Below are 15,892 nucleotides of genomic sequence, written 5' to 3'. Positions count from 1 at the left end.
CAACCCTAAATTCATGTTGAACCGGCATGCCTCGCTTTCACTTTGTCTAAGGTAACATTTCTATCATCCCCTATCCTTTGAATCACCTCACTCTGCAGGCTTCTCATTGAACACCAAGGTTCTGCTCTTTTATGTAAGAAAGAGGTGAAGAGGAGGAGCATGCTAGGGATAGAGATAAGACTGGAGATTTGACTGGCATTTGCCCAGGCTGTGTGCCCTCACATACTCTTAGCCTACATACTGACATTAGCATATTCCCACCTGCTGAGCGCTTGCACCTCAGTAAATCTGGGGGAGAAGCGAAAAGATCTCCATTTGAACAGGAGAAGGCAGAGGGAGAAGGATGACAGAGGGGGGGGGGGGGGGGTGAGGACCCTTTACAAGCTGCTGAATTTGTGTCAAAGTTGAGCAGAGAAAGAGAGACACAGAGAGTGAAAGAGAATTACCAAGGCTTTCCAACGCTACCAGAGACACTTCACCAGCACCAGAGACACGTGTAAGAGTAAGTAAACATGCAAAAGAGGAATTGATTTTCGTTCAATCCAATCTACAGTTTTAAATGTATAGGATTGACATGATTGTAGTTTTGAATCTTAATCAAAGGAGATAAGCTGCAGCATACATGCTATTGTGGGCATTTCTCTCTGTCTGCCATTGTGTAGCTGATTAATAATATTAAGTAGTAATTACACATCCATGTGTGTGGGTAGGCACAGACATGAGTGAATGTTTTACATGCCTGTACAGATATGTTTGGTGTACACATGCAGGTCAAATCACAGCCAGCCCACACTAAGGCTGATGAACACTGTGTCCTGCTTAAAAAAACATCGCTGTTGCTTTCAAGCTTTTTCATAAGAATAAAAGGTAATAAAGTGGGCGGTGTAAAGGTCACATCAAGAGGTGAGATAAAGTATCTGTCAGACGGATTTGATCTCTCTCTCTCTCTCTCTCTCTCTCTCTCTCTCTCTCTCTCTCTCTCTCTCTCTCTCTCTCTCTCTCTCTCTCTCTCTCTCTCTCTGTCTCTCTCTCCCTCTCTCTCTCTCTCTCTCTCTCTCTCTCTCTCTCTCTCTCTCTCTCTGTCTCTCTCACATTCCCCTCCACTCCTGGCCTGCTTCCTTCCTTTCTGTGTCAGTGGTTTTAAAATAACCGTCTCTTAAGGTGGATGAACTACATCTGAGCTCTCAAGCCCTTTGACAATCAATTAGAAATGGCATCAAGGATTGTAAAGCATTCCCTTTTCTTTTCACAGCAGTTTGCAGACACGGTAATTTGACCGCATTGTGTTGACACCACAGGGACTTATGTAGTCCCATCCATGTTTCAGTTGCCTATGTTTGATTTTGATGGGGGGGAGGCTTACTAAATATGTATGATGAATCAATGTGACACTTCCTGAGGGATTCAACATGACAACAGTGAATTTGTCAATTGTTCATAGGATTTGATTTTGCAAGAGCTTTGTTTGCACCTCATGAAACACCCCCACATGTGACCTTCACCAGCCTTAAGGTGTATATCTGCAGAAAGGGCAACTAAGGATATGTACCCAGCACTGGGCGATGTTGGTACTTGATGTGGGTCGGAATGAACACCGTGGTCCATCACTTAGCCTTATGTTGACAATATCTATACTGTGCCTAAATGTTACTGTACCTGGTTCAAACTGCATGTACAATAGAAAGGTAAATTGACAAGGTTTGTCCTCCAGACAAACTTAAACAAACTATCCTTAGAATTATGTGAAAGTTCCTAAAAAAACATTTCACAGGACACCCATGAAAAACAATTATGCATGGTCACAGTCTGAACTCACCAAAAAGGCAATGAGATAGCACAATGTTTGACTGTTGGGAACATGTTTGGGTCAGCCCTGATACGTTGCCCTGTAACCACCGCTGGAAGACCCACCTGTTCTTTCCAATCAATGATTGACAGTTGACTGATATGACCATTTAAACCATCCTTATCTTTCTGGCAGAGACAGAGACAGGGTTGTGAAGGGACAATGCACCCATTATCTGTGTCCAGTCATGTCACACACACACAAGTACACACACACATACACACAGATACATGCACAAATGTAGGGCCTAGGCCCAGGGCCAGGTCCTCGGGGCTCATGGATGGCTGTGTGCTGCGATCTTATGTAGTTGTCACTCCTCTTCTCACTATCTCCAGCACGCCTTATAACCTGTAATCTGATATCATTCTATTCTATGTATCTGATGATGATCAGTGCACTATATATGGTATTGTAATTCTCTCTACTGCAAGTTTTCCATTTACTAAAGGATACTTTATTGGTTGCATATTTGTTTCAGCAGGAAGTGAACATTGTTGTTGGTCTGTGTGGGGGAGGGAAAGTTATGCAACATTTGCTGCATTATATGGAATTAAATGGGTACATTTGCTTTAAACAAACAAAATAAATCACTTTACCTTATAGCAAAAAATGATGACTGCTTATTTAGTTAGTACATACAGCAAAATAGACAAATCATTGCGTGCTGGGGGTTTTAGAAGATAAAGTTCAACTGAAATAAATGTATTCTTCACAGACGGGCCTCAGTCTCAGGTAACACCCATGGATTTACGTTGGGATTGCATTCAGACTCTGATCTCTGTTGCACCATTCGTTCCTTCTTAATGTTGACATGTTGAGCAATTCACAGTGTAATGCTGGGGGCACTAATAAAAAAATGAGGACGGCCTGAGGTCACCATTGATCAAGGTTGAATGCAGCCCAAGCTAAATGCTTGTTATTCCAAACTAAGCTTTTCCCGTATAATACAGAAAAAAACACAGTGACACGCAATGCACCGATGCACAGACAAGCAAGCAGGGGGTCAATCACAAAAAAACAAACAAAAATACACATAAACATGGAAGCACACAGAATCACACACAAACATTTGAGTGGCTGCAACGGGACTGTGCTCTTTTGGATTGGATTACATGTTTGTTGTTTTCCCTCCAATTCCCCAGTGTGAGGACGCTGGCCCTGTCCTGATGTCGACACTGTTTGAATCAGTTACACTACACTGAGTACCTGCCGACTGAAAGTGTTTGCTACCCCATGGTTGGATGAAGAGGATTTGATTGAACAAGAAACACAGAATCTCAGTGTCCTACAGCTGGGATAAATCTACGGAGAGAAATGCTTTTCTCTAAAGCCGACATGTGATGAGAGTTAACTGAGGTCAAATGAAACCACGTGAACAAAATATTTTCATGAACAGAGACGTTGCATTCATGTTTTGCAGGAAAGGTAATTACACACCAGGACTTGTCCCACCTGAGTTGGGTTTCTTCTCTCTTCCTTGTATGCTTCTAGAATTTCTGCCTCAACTCAGGCACATGGAGCACTGGGGAGATTCTCTAAATGGTTTGTTAAGCTGGCTATCAATCAAAATCAAGGTGTTGGAGAGAAAATAGGGGACTGTGGCAGTTTTCTTAATCAAGAGAGCACCTGTCCATCTGTTACTGTCATAGAGAGAGACAGAGAGAGACAGAGAGAGACAGAGAGAGACATAGAGAGACAGAGAGAGAGAATGAGAGAAAGAGAGAAAGAGAATGAGAGAGGTGGTGATTTCCAGGCAGGGGAGATTGCGGGGGAAATTGCCCTTGTCTGGGCAGAGGATGTGAGGGGAGGCAGGTACGGGAAGGGGCACTGAAGCACCCTATCTGTGGGACAGAGTCATTATGAAGATTGGCACCGGGCCTTTAGTGGAACTCACACTGAGTGGTCTCTACTTACACACCTCACAACTCCCTTTCTCTCTCTTTCTCTGTCACCTATTTCTGTTGCTTCCATCTTACTGCGACCCCTCTCTCTTTTTCTTTCTTCTCTAATTCTCATACTGCCTTTTTTCTGCTCTTCTGTCTCTCTGTGTTACTATTTGTCTTTTTCATTCCCACTCCCTTCCTCCTACTTCCACCTCTCTCTGTCTCTCTCTGTCTCTCTCTCTGTCTCTCTCTCCCCCCCCTCTCTCTCTTTCTCTCTCTATCTGTCTCTCTCTCTGTCTCTCTCTCTGTCTCTGATTCTGTCTCTCCCTCTCCCTCTCTCTCCCTTATAACCTTCGTCAACTTCTCCTTCTCTCCTATCCCCCTCCCTCTCCCTTTTCTTTCTGGGCCATTTGTCTCAGAATCTTCCTCCGCTTGACTGAACAAACTACCACCAGTATTTCAGGAGACAGCTTTTTAAATATTTGGAAAGCTGAAATAATATATCATGCAGATCGCTTGTGTTTCAAACTATTTTGCGCAAGTCATTATTTTAACTAGAAAACACAATTGATTTTTTGCTTAAAGTATTTTTATTTACATCATGTATACATGCTGTATTAGGGCCCTATCAGTGGGACGATTTGACTGAAATTGAAGTCATTTGCGTGTTTTCATTATAATGCAAAACACTATCCTTATCGTTGTTGTGCAACGAAACATCTCCAGTAGCACCTCAATGCCTCAGTAATATCACAATAGACAGAACAAAGCGGACACACAAATAATGAACAATTTCTTTGTTACAAATGTGGCAAACAGTAAATAGATAATAATTGAAAAGAGAAGGCCAGGAAACAATTGCTTACAAACGCATATTGCAATCTAGGAATCTATAAACCTGTAACTATGCACGCTTACAAACATACCTCTGATTCTCATCTGTACCCAAAGGCACCACAACATTGATTTGCTGTGTTGCTCTGATCTACTTAGTATTCAACACCTTAGTTTGAGGGCGTGTTTGAGGGAGACAACAAGTAAAAGGAGATGTTAATTAAATTCAAGATGTGCATTTTGGCAGTTGCAATAGGGCTCCTGTTGCATTTGTTAGTGCTTAACAAAACATTCAATTCCATACGAAAACAATTCCATATGACAACTCTTTCACTCTCTCTGATGTGCCCAAACAGAAGTCAAACATAAAATGAATCCGGAATCCATAATTTAAGGAGAAGCTCTTAGAAGACACCTTTTCTCCTAAACCAAAGACAAAATAAAAGGCTAAGCTAAGCCTAAATGGTGGTCACTCATTTACAGTTCTGTGTTGCCAATAAGGCAACACAGAACTGCCAATAAAACACTTAACACTTTTAATTCAGGTCACGAGAATAAATAACCAAATGATGAACATAAACACTGTGTGTAAAGAACATTGACAGTGTGTGTGACAGAAGCCAATGTCTTCCAGAGATTATGCTCTAAAGAAAGCTTTATGTTTCACTCCTCAGATCATCAAACAATTCAGCTACTCGGATCCTATTCATGGTTTGGTGAGGTGGGATTTCGATGTTTGGATGGAAATCCAGATAAAAAGAAACTTCAATAATTACCTACAGTATGCCCCCCCACACAGAGAAGCACATGCACACAAATGTCAAAATCAAGACTATTAAATTAAACTTCAAGAAAGAAGAAAGGTGGTAACAGTCATGTATGGAAGTACACCGTGTCTTCTCTATAGAGCAGTCTTTTGTCATTAAGACCAACAGCTCATGTGATATAAACACAAAAAAGAAACATAATTAGGCCTAATCCTAAAAACAACAACTACATAAACATATATCCATTCTCTCTGCTGTGCTGCAGATGCTGCCAAATGAGGAGCCTTGTTCTTGGGCGAGAGCCATAACTACCCCACAGGGGCGAGCGCATGTAACCTGTTTCCTCATAAACCACAGGACAATGCTCCAGCTCAATCAAACACATTGCCTCCATTGGGATGGTCCCCGGATTTTTTTTCTTCTTCTTCCCCTCGTTTTTATCTCTGTTTAATGAAGCTACGGAGCTGGATACGTGTGTCCCTATTGTGAGGAGAGGACAGGCCCATCTGCTACGGAGACATCTGCAGTGCCCCAGCCCAGGGGCAGGACACACCTTTACCCCTTGGGGATCAGGCACAAAGGCAGGGGTAGGGGAACAGAGATTTTCTGCTTCAGGGTGGTTCTCCAAGTTGCCAGGTTATTGGGATGCCTTGGCTTTGCTCTGTGGATGAGTTATGGGTGCAGCTGTGAATTCCTGCCTATGTTTGCGAGATAACTTTAGGGTTTCTGTCAGTGTACTCAGAAGGGATCCTGCCTTTTGTAAGATCGTGAAGATATGATTGTCGTCCAATTGCAATGAATACACTTAATCAATTCTCAAGAAGGACAGTTTCAAACCCGTTCTGCTGTGCCAGATGCTGGTAATTCCAACCCATGTTTGAAATGTACCTCAGGAAGTTATCTCAGGCAGCTGCTGTCAGCCCTGCCGGACATATTCATAAATTAAAAGTGTTGAAAGTCAAAACAATATTCAGTGTTTCTGCTTCACAAGTGATGGTATTAGGAAGTGATTCTAATACAATCCTCAGCTCTATCATGGGTTGGGGAAGTAATTGTCATATCAAAAATATCTATGATTCTGAGTTATGTATTTTTATGCATTCATCAGAATACTACAACTTTCTACTTATAATGGGATTCATAAAGCTAGTCAGTATCGGTTGTAGGTGTATGATGTATAATGCAGCAAACATTCCTGTCAATGACAAATAGTAGACCATAGAGTGAATAATTCTTTCCATTGTTGGAGCACTCAGACTGTTTCATTTGAATAAAAATAAAATATTTAGAAACTAATTTGAAAAACCTTTTAAATGTTTCACTGTGATTCATCTGCTATTTGGGTGGTACTGTGTTGGTGTGCAACTAACAACATTCAAAATATGCTTTTGTGACTTCATATTACTATGTAATACATAAAGAACTACAATTGGAATAAAGGAGTAGTCATTAAATATGCATAGGAAGGGAGAATTTTAAGCTAAAGCACTGTGTAACAAAATAGTACGAGTAATAAATATGATATTCTATTTTCTGGAATTGATGGCAATATCAAATTCTGACTTTACTTGGGGTTACAAGAATAATATAAAAGCAGGCAAGCAAAAAACTACTTGAACAAACGGATTGAAAATTAATTAGAGGTCGACATTTTGAAAAAGTACAGCTACATGAAGTGAAATAGGAGCATATCTGACAAGTATGCTTTTGGGTTTCATGTGGGTGCGCATAGTGTATGGACATGACTGCCCCATGACTGCCCCCTGCACCCCACCTTCCCCTGCTCATGCCCCTGTGATTGAGATCGTCACAAGAGTTATTGGACCGGAGAGTATGGCCCGCTACTCATCAAGGCAGCTCAGTCCATGCTTCAGCACCGAGGTGAGAGGAGTGATGGCCGTGTGCGGCTCAGCTTTCAGAGGTGGCATTCTGTTAAAGTGGAGCGGCATTTTAATTTTCTGCTGAGGAAGCCATCACCACCACATCTCTGTCAAAGGCCGTGATGGAACTGATGCAGATCTAGACTTTTCCAAACTTGACTTTTTGCCCACATGCAGACAACTTTTACCCATTCTTTATTCCCCTGGTCCCTGTATGGTACCAGCCTTTTAGAATGTGTCCTTCGAAATGCTCCATGTTTACAGACAATTTAATAAGTGCTTGGTTGTCTTCCCTTAAAAGATCTTTAGCCTCAAACCCTAAAAAAGGACAATGCCTTGCAACATCAGAACACTGACATTGCTATAGTAAATGGATTCATATTCTTCTTTCCTGTCTTGGGACAGTTTGGGCAAAAAAAGTTAAAAAGGAAAATTGTAAAAAAATGCTTTCCTTTCTACTGTTTGGTTTGAGGATGACTGCATTTTATTTTCTCTCCTCCCATATTGTCTCTTCTCCCATCTGCCGTTGTTGTTTGAAGCTTTGCTGGATTTCACTGGCCTTTTCTCTTTCTCTCTCACTCTCTCACAATTTGTATTTACGCAGTGAAGTTGTTCAACAGTCTACCATTTATTTTCAAAACTTTATCATTAAGATGTTATCAGGAGAAGATTGCCAAGGTAGCCCTGAATGCAAACTCGGTACATTTCCATGCACACTGACAGAAAGGGAAAGAGCAGGAAACCAGTAAAAAAGACAGGCAGATGACAGGTGGATGGACACAGAGCGCCTCCCAAAGTGGGAGGGGGTGGTGAGAGAACTTGGGAGGGGGGGGGGGAACACCTTTAATATTTCGTAATGGATGGACATATTGTAGCCCTGACCGTCCTTCCCAGTAGGATGCACAGCAGTGAAACACCAACCCCAGCACTTTTGGTAAACAGAGGTCATGTTCCACTGGGTTATTACAGCTGAGGCACTTCCTTGTTTCTCTCCTCTCCAGTGCTGCAGTCCCCTGCCGCAGCATCAATCACAGCCTCATACAGCTCCTCTTGTCCTGGCCTGGTGCTTTCCGAAATAACGACAGATTTACTTACGACACAAAACCCCCAGCAAAGGAGAGAGGCAGCACTTTGTCTTTTTCTTTCTTGTTCTTTCTCTCTTTCTTTCTTTCTTTCTTTCTCTCTTTCTTTCTTTCTTTCTTTCTTTCTTTCTTTCTCTCTTTCTTTCTTTCTTTCTTTCTTTCTTCTCTTCATTGGTTTTAAAACTGCAAGGGATTTTAATGAGTGACACGTAAATGTATCTTGTGCAGTGATGCGTCCCACTTCTGTTGGGTTTCTATTTAGGCTGGGGGTGCTGCAATCTGTTTCATGGATATTCTGTTCTTCTTTAGATTTTGTAACAATTTGGCTGTTGTTGAGAGGATTGGGGGGGTGGTGGTGGTTGTGTCCCCGCTGCTTCTGTCAAAATTTTGTCAGACACAGCAGTCTTTCTCTGCAGGGCCATCATAAAACAATGGGTAGTTGCTTCATTAAATTATCTTGGTAACCGAGGGGGTTTCTTTTTCCATGACCACTTGTTTCTGTGCTCTTGAGCTTGTCGTTCCTGTGGTTTAATTGGTTTCTTTATCAGATAACACCCCGGTTTTACCGAGCCTCGCAGTGAATATATGCTTACAAGCTTTAGCTGAACAGTAGTAGGACACATATAGTGTCACCATAGACCAAATGCTTTCACAAGGTGTATTTTTGGTTTATTTATGGAACACATTTGTGCTCTGAACTGAAAAATGAATGGATAACAAAACAGGGACACTATCCGCCCATTGGCAAGTCCTCACCTTCCAGATGAAGTAATTAGACTTTGAGCAGCCATCCCCAAGATCTTCCCCCCATCAATTTGGATTCTCAGAAGGTCTCATCATTCCACACAGTTTAAGAGAGGCCTATTACAAACTTGCCTGAGATATTTCAATAAAGACAAGGAGGATAGCTTCACCCTGGGACTGGCTCAGAGGTTTTCCTCCCTTTTTTGACTACTCTCTTCTTCTTCATCGTTTCACCTCATCTGTATTGGCCGCCTCCTCTCGTCTCGGCATACTCTGTCTAATTTACCAGAATGTTCCCCCGCTAGTCTGTCAGGGTTTGACACATTTTATAAACATCTACTAAAAGGTTCTGTCATGGCCCATCCAACCGGCAGCAGTTTGTGCTAATTCACCTCAAATGGAGAAAGGCTTTTATCCCTGTCATGAAGACCTGGGGAGGGGGTATCTGTTAGCACCTTGCCTCATAGTGTAACAGGACACTGTCTGGCGTGATTGGCTTTGCACAGACTGGTGTTGTGATGGTGTTGCTATAATGGATTGAGTGTTATATGGATGAAAAAATGAAAACCTTGCTTTTACTGTCAACCCAATTGTTTATTAATCTAAGTTACAATGAGCCCTTCATCTTTTTATTGACGTGGATAGCCATCAGCTTAATACTTGGTTCAGAAAAAAGAAATGTCATTGGAAATTGGTAACCAACCTGGCAGAAAATCATATTGAATTAAATAATCCTTATTTTGCTCCTAAAAAACCTGCGTCAATATGGTTTTAGCTTAATTGTTGCAGGTACGACTTTTTAAGAATTTAAGACATGGACAAGATGTCCTTTCTGCTTTCAGTACATGAAAGGGAGGATCTTGGCATGACTTGTCCAGGTGGTATTACTCTCTGAGTGAGACCACTGAGCCTGCCTCTATCTCCCAGAGATACAAGAGCCCACTGGATCTCTCCTGGTCAGGGCCTTATTATTGGACTGGCATCACTGCAGTCTCCCAGGTAAGAGTTAGGTGTGGATATTCACACAAAACATGAGCACACGCACCATCTCTTCTTCTCTCGCTGCACACACTCAGAATGGAGAAAAGCACTTCTTCTTCAGTCCCTCATACAATATTAAACAGCAATTAGAGTCTTTGAGCTGACCTGAGGCTAGTCCTGTGTGTGTGTGTGTGTGTGTGTTTATGTGTGTATGATGTCTACAGACATACTGTATACACATCTACAGTAAATACATGTGCATATGTATACACACTGTATGTATAGAAAGGGAGAAAGAGGCAAAGAGAGAGAAAGACAAAGAGAGAGAGAGAGAGACAGAGACAAAGAGAGGGAGAGAGAGAGACAAAGAGAGAGAGTGAACTCAGAGCGAAGGTGGGATTTGGAGTCAGGCCTCTATAAACTCCTCATTTATCAACTCAGCTCAGGAAGTCAATGTCCAGCTATAAAAGAGTGCAGGGCCCATGCATGCATAAGATCACCTTATTTCACCTTTACACCTCCACTGGTTGTTCAGCTCCACTTGTCATTCACTCCCCCATTCCTTAACCTGCTGTGTTGATCTCTCTTGAGGTCATAAATATATTCGATAATCACAGTGCTTTCGGTCTGATTACTTGACCCTTTCCTCAAATACTCTTTGCTTTTCGCTTGAAATCACTCAAGCCCCGGAATAGTGTTTTTCTACTGTTACTGAACGCCATCATGAGCATACTCGTAAAATGACAGCGGTACTGAAGAGGAACTTGATCGTTCAGTGATGTAGGGAGTAAGAGAAAGATAGAGAGACAGAGACAGTGTATGTGTGTGAGAAAGAGGGGGAAGGAAATTGATGTTTTTATGTTGCCTAGGGTTGTCTACAGCATCACTTGTAGGCACACAGCACCTTTTCTGCATGACAGAGAAATCACAGAGTAACTTGCAGCAATCTTGTTTGGTGAGTCAACAACATTCCAACTTTTAAGGATTGGTGGAAAAAGCTCGCATAAGCAGATTTTTTTAAGGGTGAAGTTCCTTCAGGCACAACACATTTGCTGACCAAGAAGTGGGCATCAACCTGTAGCAATTTTCGTTTTTGTTTGGTTTATGTCAAGTGAATACACACACACACCCACACACACTAAGACACAAGTCTTACTCAAAGTAATGTTTTTTGTTGAATAGTGCAAAGAGCATTCACACCACTTTCAAATATACTTTAAAATTTGAGCAGCGTTTGTTTCTTATAAAACATATTGCATTCTTTAATACTTTTTGACCAGATTAAGGCCACAACATACAGCCAGGTGTGCAATGCAAAGTTTATTGGCAATACCAGTGTTCTTGTTCAATGAATACTGACTTCTTATATTGCTGGAAATGTATTCCATAACTTTTTCTTACCAAAACATGTTGTCAGTTTCTGCTTTTGTTGCACCTGTTATTGTGTCTTGCCAGGAAATGCACCCCCTGCTAACTCTGACTAGGAAAGTGCCACATGCATGAAACTTACTCTGGTTACTCATACTAGTCCTTTCAATGTACATAAATAATTATTTGATGCTGGGATATACAAAACAGAAGTTACATGGGGGGTGCATTTCAGGGCAGGGCTGTTATTGTGTCTTGCCAGGAAATGCACCCTGAGCATTTCAAATATGAGTATGTGAGTTTTCAGTAGTATGGATGTGTGTGAACGTTTCATATGTGTATGTGTTTCATATGTGTTTGTGTAAGGACAGTCTGAGTTATTTCCTAACCGGCCCCTCATATCTCGGTCCTGTCTGTCCCTCATCTCTGTGATCAAGCATGTAAAACCTCTGAATGATTTATCAATTGAATATTAAATCTCCATAATACTTTCCATGGCTGACGGAGATAGAACACGTGGATTCCTTGCTTTTGAAGCATTTAGCAGGTTTTTACTTGTATCTGGTGCTGCAGTATCATCAATTAAAGTACTACTGTACATTGTGAATCTTTCCTATGCACACAAGGAGATCTCATCAACCAAGCTCGATGGAGAATGAGCTAGGGAAACCTGGCTAGTTATGTGAGAGTGACAAAAAATACTTTCCCAATGTGTGTGTGTGTGTATATGTGTGTGTGTGTGTGTGCATGTGTGAAGAGACCAGTGGATTAGGGACTTCATTTTGATGTTCCTTGGCTTAGATCCACACCGCATTAATCTCAAGGCATCAAGAGACAATTATCTGTTCAGCCAATGGCACAACAGCTCAGTGCTAATTAGCCAAAGTATTCCTTGAACAAATGTTTGGGCTTCGAAATGATATTCAAGATATCTAATTAAAACAAGTAGGTAAAAGCAATTCAGCTTTATTAATGAGAGTGACTTAATTCCCTGTCAAGACCATAACAAATGTTTCGCATGTGGCCTTCAAAAACCAGTCCCTTTCAACTGCTAACAACTTCATACTCGTTCACCTCAGGAGTAATGTCATCCCCCACCAACCCCCATATCCATTCTTAATCTCTCCGCACACACTCTAACTGGTTACCTGCACTCCCCCTGTCACTATTTTAGCCTTTCACCTGCAGCTAACTGTCGGGATACCCACCTCAATCCCCCTGTGACTGGTTTCTCCTCAACCCCCATCGCCACTAACTAGAGCCTCTGTTGAAATCCCCGCAGGCCAGCTGATCCTTCGGCTTGGCATGCAGCGGACCTGCTGGGGCCGCGGAGCATCCACAGCTGGTAGTGGTGCCATGCAGCTCATCATTATCTGCCAATGAGCTGGTAGCCAAAGGCCATAGCCAGCCTTTAGCCCTGCGGACACTTTCCCTAAGGTCGGCTACTTAAGCTATTAGAGAAGAAATTACGAGGATATTTAGATATGGGAGATGGAGATGACGGTTTCTTGGCGAGGTTCGGTACAGAGTGATTGTTAGAGCTTTGCTTTGCTGGGAGAGTGTGATGTCATTATGGGTGGTGATTGTTGGGTCGAACGAGCAATTTTCATATGTGGAATTCTAGGTCTAAATTGGAATGAAACTGTTACCAAAATCCTTTATTGACCATTTGGACTGGGTTGTATTTTTGGTATTACTGCCGCTTGCTTGTAAAGTGCCCCAAATTGAGCATTTCTCCTAGACATCAGATGTCAGGTTAGCTTTGGGCTACACAATGTACACAAGTGGCTGGGATAGTATCAGGGTTAGGTTTTACCTTTTAGTCATTTTTTTTTTGTCATTTTAGCAGACGCTCTTATCCAGAGCGTAAAGGTTGTCGTAAAGGTTACAGTTATGTAACACAATTTTCTAGCACAACTAAAATACGTAGATATATTAGCTAGTAGCTCGAGAATCTTGGACTGTGTAGGCTACTGCGTTTCTGGGTCGCTATAGTCCACTTTTCGTTTTGTAAAAGTGCATCCAATGACTAGCCAAACCAGCCAAACCCATGGTATGTGTAGATTGTTCTAATATTGATGTTTAATCTGTTGGTAGCTCTACACAATACCACACATGACAGCCCACCCACCTCCTCCAGAAAAATCATTGGCTGATCAGTTGTTCTTTTATTGGTTTGTTGTCTCAACCTAATCCAGACCACTGGGCAAAACACAAGCAAAAGCCTTAATCAAGTAATTAGACCTATTGAATTTAAAAGAAGGTAAGGCTGTTTTGTCCAGCTTGTTAAACTTTCAGTACTCCCTTTTTTACTCCTGGGCATAAATACTGAGCAACATGATAGATCAATCAGTTGTTTAGGCCTAATAAAGGATGCAACTTCACCCTTGAGACTAAATTGGGGACTTAGCTAGCCAAGGGCAAGCTCTTGGCCTGCCTTATTCAGTGATGCTATATAACCGTTGCTCGTTGAGTATTTATGTGGTGCTGTAGCGTGTGGCTTCTGTCTACTCCATCAGGGTAAGTAGTTGCACATACAGGCAGCATAGGGACTCAGTGTGAAGGGGAAAGTGTGGTTGGATGGTGTCCATTACCCTGAAAGCCTCTTTCCTCTGATTCACAGTTACTCTAATGATATTTAACCGTGGGCCATTTTGAAAATGGGCAGGGGCGATATAAATCCCTGATATATCACACACACACACACACACACATTCAGAAGACATGGTTTCATAAACATATGATAAGACAAAAATGCACTCACACATGCAAACAGCCACACACACACACACAATCATATTACACTCCCCTTCTCTGGGAGAATTGACTGTACTCTCCTTGTGAGCAGTGAGAGGCTTTCACCATCTCTTAGCAATAAGGCAAGCGGTTAATGACCATAATTGCAGGGGTTGTATTTCTTTGTCCCTCACACACAGGGCAGGATTGATCCAAAGCCAGCCCAAAGTCAAACCCTGTCAGAGCAGTTCACGGCTCTTCACAGACAGGCTGACAAAGTGAATTGACGAGATGTCGACTCCCAGTCTATTATTTAAACAAACAATGTTTTTCTCCTTCCCCTGTCTGTCAGTTGGTCTGTCGGCCTTTGTCTCCATCTTTCTTTTCCATTCTCCCTCTCTCTAATCTACAGTATCTTCGTCTCCCTCCTATTATACCCCCCTCTCCTGTTTCACTCTCTCTCTCTGTCTCTCTTTTACTCAATCTTCTTTTCTCTCCTCCCCCTATCCCTCCCTCCCTCTCTCTCCTTCTTCTGAATGACAGTCTTTAATGATGGTATGGTCTGAAGAGGAATTGGGAGCACAGGTCACCTTGGGCAGACTGCTTATTGAGTGGATGATGGCAAGAAAGTATTGGCTATTGCTGCCTCCTGTTCAATCTCAGAGGTGAAACAGGCACACCATGCCATGCTATGGAGTGACTGTACAAAAAATGCCACAGACACTCAGGTATTAAGACCCTTACGATCTTCAACGCATTAGGCTGTGGTTTCAACTGTGACATTTTGCCGGCCCTTGTCTAAGGCAGCTGTCTACTGGGTTACGGACCGGGCATTTAATCTTTTTCATGACAACCAAGGCGTGTTTGAATAGATTCTGCAAAGTTTGCCATGGCGTTTGGCGTAGGTGTTGCAGGTTATAGGTGTGTCCGAAGGCGGCGGTTGTATTCGATAAGAGAGGTATGTCACACATGCCTGCTGTAGTCCTATGCAATTGTTCAGCACACTCTTTTATGAAATTTGCAACTAAACAAAGCAAAGCTCTGGACCGGTCGCTGATAGGAGACAGTGATTATCCAAAAAAGACCTGGATCATCAAGCCATACTGTAGATGGAGAGTTAAATAAGAAAACAAGGGTATTTTGCCCACAGCATGGGTAAATATGCAACATTTTGTTGAAATGCTTTTTATACTTGGAAAGTGATGCCATACAAGTAATGGTCAGAAATGCACTATAGGCACTATATCAGAGGTCGACTATAGGTTTCACATTTACAGAAGTTTTGCAATACTGGAAGTACGTACAGTGCATACCTGAGGGGCTAGACGTTCCAAGCCATCATCCCTACAAACTTCAAAGTCTTTCAACCTGGCTTTGCATTGTTCAGGTGTTCTTGAAACCTAAGACTAAGAAGCACTGACAGCCACTGTTAACTCCTTGCCAGTGGTTCTAGATTCAAACATTTTTTGGGGGGATGTTGAGAGTGTCCATAAATAATTTATTTTTTAATCTCTACATCTGTGAACTTCCATCTCAGCCTCCAGAATTTAGGCTGTATTGAATTCTGCATAGTTACTCTTTTACTGACTTTATATTTTCACAAAACTTCCTTTTGTACTGAAGACGTCTTAGATACATCAGACACCTGACTGGTCATGGGTTCCTTGTTCTTTGCCTTTTACCACAGTGAGGCTCATTGTTCTAGTCACAAACACAGTACTTCAATAGTTAATGGTTCTATTCAACATTTCTGGTCACAATAGATGACTCT

At 42.0% G+C, this 15,892-nt stretch overlaps 1 long non-coding RNA gene across 1 annotated transcript; it reads left to right on the top strand.

The window, feature by feature from the left end:
- The first annotated feature begins 373 nt into the window (after nucleotides 1–373).
- On the top strand, nucleotides 374–6,408 carry LOC134032675 (uncharacterized). Its single transcript, XR_009932044.1, has 3 exons — nucleotides 374–502; nucleotides 2,989–3,271; nucleotides 5,238–6,408. It is a non-coding gene; the product is annotated as an uncharacterized LOC134032675 (long non-coding RNA).
- The last annotated feature ends 9,484 nt before the right edge of the window (nucleotides 6,409–15,892 follow it).

The sequence above is a fragment of the Osmerus eperlanus genome, chromosome 13 (assembly GCF_963692335.1).
Source record: "Osmerus eperlanus chromosome 13, fOsmEpe2.1, whole genome shotgun sequence".
NCBI classification, from domain to species: domain Eukaryota; kingdom Metazoa; phylum Chordata; class Actinopteri; order Osmeriformes; family Osmeridae; genus Osmerus; species Osmerus eperlanus.
Note: the sequence above shows the minus strand (reverse complement) of the source record. Positions and strands in the feature narration are given on the sequence as shown.